We start from the raw sequence: 8,307 nt of genomic DNA on the forward strand, positions 1-8,307 counted from the left end.
TTGCAGTTCTTCATTCAAATGATATAATAAGTATGTGTAGTAAATTACAGAATCAGATCTTTTCCTAGCTATACTAGATGACACTAACATAAAAAGAATGCACTACTGATCCTAAAAACTTTTTTTTTTGCTTCTTTTTTTCAAAGTGGGCCAAAGGAATGTGGTCTCATAAACACCAGAAAAACGGGCAGTTTATTGTTTAAAATACTGTTTTGTTCAAAAACACAGTTTAAAGGAAAGACTAAATTACAACTTTGAGAGGCACAATACCCAAATAAAGTAATACAATTTCAAAGCTGAGAATTATTTAATTGTGATGCTTCCTAGTCAATAAAACTAGGAGACATTTTCTCATACCATTTTATTATATAATTTCACTGTTGTCCATTAGCAAGATAATACAGTGTTATTGCAACTGTTATAACAATACAACATGGGCAACAATAAACCATTAATACTTCAATGCAATATAAAATGTTCTATCAGTATGAATATTCTATCTCAAACTAAATGAGCAAGTTTGTATATTTACTTATAAGTTTGCTTTAAATATGGGCTTCCCTGGTGGCTCAGAGGTTACAGCGTCTGCCTGCAATGTGGGAGACGTGGGTTCAATTCCTGGGTTGGGACGATCCCCTGGAGAAGGAAATGGCAACCCACTCCAGTATTCTTCCCTGGAGAACCCCATGGACGGAGGAGCCTGGTGGGCTACAGTCCATGGGGTCGCAAAGAGTCGGACACGACTGAACGACTTCACTTCACTTTCACTTGCTTTAAATATAGGAGATCTAGATAGTTAAGCAATGAAATATACTAATGGACATTCAAGCACTATATTTTATGATCACTGAGAAATGGATTCAAGATGGCTAATGATAACGCTGTACACAGCAATGTAACTAGGGATATTTTATTTAAAATTAAATTAATTCAGTTCAACTTAAGGGAACATCAGTGTAGTTAACTAGCATAAAATGAAGACAGTGGACTTCCTGACAGATAATGACTTTACTGTGGGTGCATGCTCTTTCGCTAAGTTGTGTCTGACTCTTTGCGACCCATGAACTGTAGCCCACCAGGCTCCTCTGTCCATGGGATCTCTCAAGCAAGAATACTGGAGTGGGTTGCCATTTCCTCCTCCAGGGGTTCTTCTTGACTCAGGGATCAAATCCACATCTCATGTATTGGCAGGCAGATTCTGAGACACGAGGAAAGCCCGGATGACTTTACTAATCAGTTTCCATTTTATTTGATGTCAGGTGAATAAAACAACAAAATACAGTTAGCTAATCAAAATTTTCATTTGGAAGCGGTAGGTTGTACAGCTACACCACGTTTACCTTTTTCAAGTCATTTGAAGAAGGCTGGTAAGAACACAGCTGGGATAAGCAACTGTCTATAAGATAAGGGAATCTGGGTCAGCTTGCGTGCAAATAATGGGAAGACACAAGGCAGTAACTTTTCTTCCTGATTCAGAAAGGCTTTCCAGAGAAAGGAAACAGGATCAAAGACTGGTATACAAGGAAAAGTTTGTTCAAGGCCAGAGTATATATAAGTCAAGATCAAAGGAAGGACCGAGACAGTGATGAAGCCCTGAGAAGTTGGCATAAAAGTGTATGTTAAATGAGAAATATAGATATAATGGAAAATAGATTACAATAAAAATGGCAGGTTCTATTTTCTAAAAATTGGTGTTTTGTTTTGTTTTTTGGCCAATACAAATTGAAAGCAAAGAGCAAAGGAAGGAAAGAAGAAAGGAAGGAAGGAAAATGGGTGAAGAGGAAAGGAAGAACAAAAAGCAAGAAAGAAGTCCAGCTTTGTGATCTTAGAAGCTTAATTATTTTCTCTAAAAGGCCTATTAACATAACAGGCTCCTCTGTCCATGGAATTCTCCAGGCAAGAATACTGGAGTGGGTTTTCATTTCCTTCTCCAGGGGATCTTCCCAACCCAGGGATTGAACCTGTGTCTCCTGCATTGGGCAGGTGGATTCTTTAACACTGAGCCACCAGGGAAGCCCCAGTTTATATATATACAAATATTTATACAATTATATATGTTGTTGTTTAGTAGGTAAGTCATGTCTGACTCTTGTGATGTGGTGGATTGTAGCCCCCAGGATTCTCTGTCCATTGGATTTCCGAGGCAAGAATACTGAAGCAGGTAGCCATTTCCTTCTCCTTCTATATATAATTATATAGAGAAAATACATATATGAAAAAAGGAGGTTAGGTATACAGGGTCTACATTAGGACATTTACATACTGATACACAAAAAATTGCCTTTGAGGTTTGGGACACAACTGTCCCCATGTGCAGCCCCTTGTGTCCCATATCTGAAATACAATAACTGCTCATTTAAATATTATTTTTTTAGTTATTTCCCATTACAAAAGAAACAAATTCCTCTAACTTTATTTGAAGATTTCTTAAAGTCAGGAGCCCTGTAGTACTTTTTGTGTCTCTACACTTAGTCCCCAGGAAGATATTCTGCATCCAGTAGAAATATAATAGACACATAACAAAATACATAACTGATGCTGAAGCTGAAACTCCAATACTTCGGCCACCTGACTTGAAGAACTGATTCACTGGAAAAGACCCTGTTGCTGGGAATGATTGAAGACAGGAGGAGATGGTGACAACAGAAGACAGAAGGAGAAGATGAGATGGTTGGATGGCATCACCAACTCAATGGACATGAGTTTGAGCAAGCTCCAGGAGTTGGTGATGGACAGGGAAGCCTGGTGTGCTGCGATCCATCGGGTCTCAAAGAGTCAGACACAACTGAGCAACTGAACTGAACTAACAAAACAAATAAATAAATAAGATGGAATAAATGCTCTCCTAAGTGAAGAGTAAAGGCTGTTTGTAATAAGAGTAACAGTATTGAAGACAAAATGCCTGGAGAAGACTACATTTAAACAAGAGATTACAAAGAACAGAATGAAAGGAGAGGAAAAAAAAATCAGTGAAATGATCAAAATACTGCTCACACTTAAGAAGGTTTAGATTGAGCAGATCAAATTAAGAAAGGTGTAGAAAGAACTGAAGTACAAAAGGACAGACATATCTGAGAGAATCAGACATGACTCAAAGAGCTTAATGACATCTTTACCTGATATACCAGAGATATAAGAGTTTATAATTGTTTCAGAATATTATCTTTAGTAACATTCACTAATGCATTACTAATAACTTACCTAAATGACTGCTTTTAGGATTAAGGAATATGACATTGTTCTGGAGGTAGTGTTATTATCCACTGCAACTGTTATTTTAGATTCTTTATCTTAATCTGTCAAGAGGAAATTAAGCATTGAAAGGAATTCATTAAACAAAGCGATCAACTTGAATACTAAAATCTCCAAGTTGGTTTCATACCCTCAATCTTATGGGGACATCAATGAATGTTTTAAGGATGTACACACGGTCATGTGCATCTAAGCAAACGTTGTAACTATGGCATTTTAAAGTCCAAGAGCACAGCCCCATTTTTCAAAAGCATAGCAATCCAGTCTGCTATCTAGATGCTAGTAAAATTTTACCAAAAAATGTGTATCATAAGAAAACATGCAAATATATGCCAATAAGCATTCTTCTTCCTTTTCCCTTCTGATGTGTTTAGAAAATCTGCAAATTGATTTTAAGCCAAAAGTGGTAAAGGAATGAAATTATTCTTTCAGGTTTAGGGGATGCTGTGCCAGGTTTCATTTCTGGCAGCATATTTATGACCAAGTTCAAGATCCTTGAAAAGAAATATGTAAAAGAGGAAATATCCCTTTAACCTTAGCAGAGCAACAGAGTAAGGCTGCTGTGGGAAGCGAAAGGCTTCTGCATTAGGAGGGTGTGCTGCTGGTGTTTGGTTTCCACTGAGAGGGTGCTTGCTCTCTCAATGAGTTTGAAGTAGCTACTAGGATGAGGTAATGGCTGTGCCAGTTTCACTGGGTCAGGCTCTGTCAGCACATTCTTTCTCCTTCTCCTCCCTGAGAAGGTGCTGTAAACACGTCATCCTAAGAGAGTTGCTACAGAGAATGAACACATCCTAAATTCGAAATTCCTGAGAAAGCTGCTCTGCTCTTCACAATCTAGACAGAACTAGAAGCTTAAAGGAGCATAGACAGAGTCACGATAAACAGGTTATTTGATGGAGGTGAGGGAAAAGAGGAGAAAAACAGAGAAAATGGACATTCATGTATAAAAAAAAATTTTTTTAAGGAAGCTCAATTTTTAATTGCTCAGATCTACAGATGTATGTTAAGCGATTTTCTGCTTACAGGGAAAAAAAACCTTTAGGAAATTAAATAATACTGTAGCATATTATGAAATACTAAAAATTGAAATTAAATAAAGCACAGGCAAACAGCACGTACCACTAATCCTAATGGCACAATAGCTCTGCTCAATGCAAACTGTGGATTCCAGATATAAAGGTATGATAATCAGATAAATTTATCAGGAAATCAACCTTAAAATACACACACATAACAATACTTTTTATTGAAAGAGAAAAATGCATTTCACCTTTTCTTGGGAAGGAAATGTTTCTGTGCATGAAACACAGGGGGTGATTGAAACGCCCATGATATTTTTACAGAGTCATAAAGATTTCTACCAAAATACGTAGCAACTGACCAGCTAAATGGGTGTTTTGTGTCACATTCAAGTGAAAGGCTATAATCTTCCTCTTGGGCATTTTAAAGAGCTTTTATTTATTTAATCTGTTTTCATTGCCAAAAAAATTATAATTGCCCACAGTGAAATGACAGGGTTACAGAGCCATGCGTTATACTGGGCTGGTACCTGCCGCTCAAGCATGGGACATTTTGCATAACATGGCTCACATAAAAGGCTTTGTTCTCCATCGCCTCACTGCGGCTGCAAACCTCAATTTCAGTTAGCAGTCATTTCCTCTCCCAGACCAATCATTTCAAAATAAATCATATTTTTGACATTTAATACCTTACTGATATTCATTAATTCCTTTGCCTCACATCCAAACTTATATACTACCCAACAACATATATTTATTTGTTCTGCAGTACAAATTTGATTCACACCATAATCCCCAAACCTTCAAGGATAAACATTAAGATTCGTCTTTTAAGTACTACTCTCTTTTGCAAAATTAGGTATATATTATACGTGCGAATGTGTTTATGTGTGTGTGTGTTTGTGGTGTGTACCACCATATGCCTGTGCATGCTTGTGTGTGCATTTAAACAAAAACCCTTCACACTGAGTCAGTAATAAAGGGTCTATGTCCTGGAATCATTATGCTAAGGGCTTCCAGCTGATGGCATCCAGCAACTGTTACAAACGGGCTTGTAGCTAATGAAAGCTTTTTAATTTTCTGACAAAATCCCCAAACCCTGATGCCAGGCAGTATTAACATCCATTTCCAGTTTTCAAGGATGTTTTTTTCTGACCCCATCCATTTTACTACCCTCTCCTCCCTACACACACCCAAACACACACATACCCACTCCTGGCTCCTCTCAAACACTCTTTCTTTAAATTTTCATCCTTAAACAAAAGATAAAGTTGGAGAAGGAAGACACCAAACACTGCAGCCCCCAAAACGCCTTTTAAGAAGAAAAAGAAAAAAACTGGTGAACTGTAGATGCTGCCTCCCACTCCCATCTCTTAAAAAGAAAGACTATGTAGACGTTCAAGCTCATCCAGACTCATTTTTTCGTATCCCGCCCTCCATCGAGACCAGACATTAATTTTTCATTTTCCTAAAACTATAAACATTCGTCAATCTTTCTCTTCCAGCTGTGTCTGGGACAATTACAAGGAAAATGATTTCGAACTGACAAGGTTTCTTTAACTTACTCATCCGTCAGTGTGCAGTTCTCTGCAGTTCGATGGACCAAAAACAAAAGAAAACCTAAACAAAAAACCTCTACTTCGAAATTCTCTTTTACCCCAGTATAATTCCTTGTCTATCTTTCCCCAGCTCAGGTAATATTAGCTTTAAAGACAAGTATCTTAAACCGATGTAAGTTCCCGTGCGCTTCAAAGCGGTACCTACCAAGGTCACACACCCTTCTCCAAATCCAGAGCCCAGGTACAGCCCTGGTCCCCTGCTGCGTAGTAGTTACACCTAGAGAGGCCGGGCCTGAAGCTGCCGCCAGGTGGGGGACAGTTGGACCAACCTGTGCCTGCTCCCAAGACACGGGATGGGACAAATCCCTTCCCATCCCCGTTCCTTCCCTGGGCTCCTTCTCCCTCCACACGGTGGGCGAGGCAGGAGAAGGGAGAAGCACGTTTATACTGAATCAGAGGTGGGGAACTGCTCTCTTACCTGGGCGCGGAAACGATGCACCCTCAGTCGCCGCTGCCACCGCTCAGGGACTTGAGGACCTAAGGTCCTCTGGAGAAGGAGCAGGGGGGTGGGGGGGGTGGGACAGGGCAGGAAAAGAAGAAGGAGAAGGAGAAAGAAAAGAAAGAAGCGGAGGGGAAGAAAAGAAAGAGAGGAGGCGGTGGAGGATGCTGTCGCCGCGGCCGCCGAGAGCCCGCGCAGCCGGAGCTCCCGGCCCAGTCTGAGCGCCGCCCTGGCCGCCGGCTCCCCGCGGCCACCCCGCCCTCCGCAGGCCCCGCCCCTCGCCCCCCACAAGCCCCGCCCGAACGGCGGCCCGGGCGGCGGCGGAGGCGGGGCTGGCGCGGGCACCGCCACAATGTCCTGGAGGGGAGCGCGGCCGCCCCGCCTTCCGCAGCTGTCGGCCCGCCGTCCGGCGGGGACCGCGAGGGTAGCAGCCTCAGAGCGAGGGCCAAACTCCAGCCACTTCGGGCTTGGGACTGTGGGGGCCCCCTTTAAAGAATCCCTGCCTTCTCCGCCACCAGAAGCAGAGTGAGACCAGCACCTTTGGGACGGAGGGACCCATTTGGACCCTTTTCTGATGTCCTTGGTGAACTCGGAGTGGCTGGGGCGAGGAGAAGGGGGAGGTGGCGTCAGCTTTAGTCTCTCAAAGAAGAGTCCCCCATAGAGGCCTCTCTTTTCCCTTCTCCATCACTGTGACGGTGGGAGTTCCGCTTACCTCTCAGTGAAGAGAGCTCCCTGGCCTTGCCTCCACATACCTCAAGACAGTTGCGTCCAGAATAGATAGGAAAATTGGGGGGAAGCATGAGGACAAAGAATAACTCCTATCAGTACTAAAGGAACAAGGGTTGAGGGTTTAGAGAATTATTAGACCTCCGTTCGATCACTAATCAGATTTGTTCATTCGTTTATTCCTTCTACAAATATGTATTAAGTTTGCTGTGAGTCAGGCACTGTTTTAGGCACTGTGGAAACATCAGTGAATAAAACAGAACTCCCCTCCCTTCCCCCCCTCCAAAAAATACTTGCCTTCAACAACAGTACATTCTAAATAGCCAAATGCAAGTTCCAGGGTCAGTTTATTTAGAATAAATCTCATGTATGACTGTGTCAAATAAGGATTAAAAAGTGTTAGCCCTATGCCTCTGGCATTTTTAATATGAGGATATAATTAGATAATGAAAAGAGTCTGTGAAGAATATGAAGAATGATACAAGAATAATGAATTAGCACAAAAAACGTTGACCTTGAAATGTCACCATTTAAAAGAATTACCTCCTAAATACTTTTGAAAGAAATATTGCCAACTGAGAAAACATAATTCTTTACCATGGAATCTTCATAATCATAGAACAGCTTTTCATTGTAAGTAAGAGAGGTAAGATGCAATTTACAATTGTTTCTGGCTTCTATATGGAGTGCTAAGAAGGTTACCAAGATAGTGGGGTGTGATCTGTGCAGTTTCAACAGTAGTTATAATTTGGTTTTGTCACTTAAATTATCCATAGAATCATAAAACCATAGAACCTTGGGGTTGATTTCTTAGGCATTTGGTCCAAATTCCTCAATTTTCAGGTTGAAAAACAGACCTAATGATGAGACACTGTAAAGATTAGAAACCAAAACCGAGCAAAATCTGAAACGCTGGTCTCGAAAATCACACCCCATGTTCTGTGTATTGCTTCCCTCTGTCCAGCTTCATTCCATGTCCCAATGCTCACAGTGAGGTTGGAAGTGTCAGGGCATACCAAGTAACAAGGAGTTTGGAGGAGTTGGGACTCCTCCTCAGAAACTGGCCCGATTAAGAATAAGGAGGTCTTCAGTCAGTTCAGTTCAGTCGCTCAGTCGTGTCCAACTCTTTGCGACCCCATGAATTGTAGCACACCAGGCCTCCCTGTCCATCTCCAACTCCCAGAGTTCACTCAGACTCATGTCCATTGAGTCGGTGATGCCATCCAGCCATCTCATCCTCATCCTCTGTCAT

The 8,307-nt window shown here is 41.4% G+C and overlaps 1 protein-coding gene across 4 annotated transcripts in view; it reads right to left on the reverse strand.

Annotated features, from left to right (window-relative positions):
- MAP2 (microtubule associated protein 2) overlaps positions 1-6,592 on the reverse strand; it is a 299,075-nt gene extending 292,483 nt beyond the window's left edge. For 3 of the 4 annotated variants that reach the window (XM_040228647.1, XM_040228625.1, XM_040228620.1), the window contains exon 1: positions 6,309-6,586. The gene's annotated coding sequence lies outside the window, so the exon portion shown is untranslated. Of the gene's footprint in view, positions 1-6,308 lie in introns of all 4 variants that reach the window. The other variant, XM_040228612.1, reaches the window with a different exon arrangement.
- Between the last annotated feature and the right edge of the window lie 1,715 nt (positions 6,593-8,307).

This window comes from Oryx dammah, unplaced genomic scaffold (assembly GCF_014754425.2).
Source record: "Oryx dammah isolate SB20612 unplaced genomic scaffold, SCBI_Odam_1.1 HiC_scaffold_27, whole genome shotgun sequence".
In the NCBI taxonomy this organism is placed as follows: Eukaryota; Metazoa; Chordata; class Mammalia; order Artiodactyla; family Bovidae; genus Oryx; species Oryx dammah.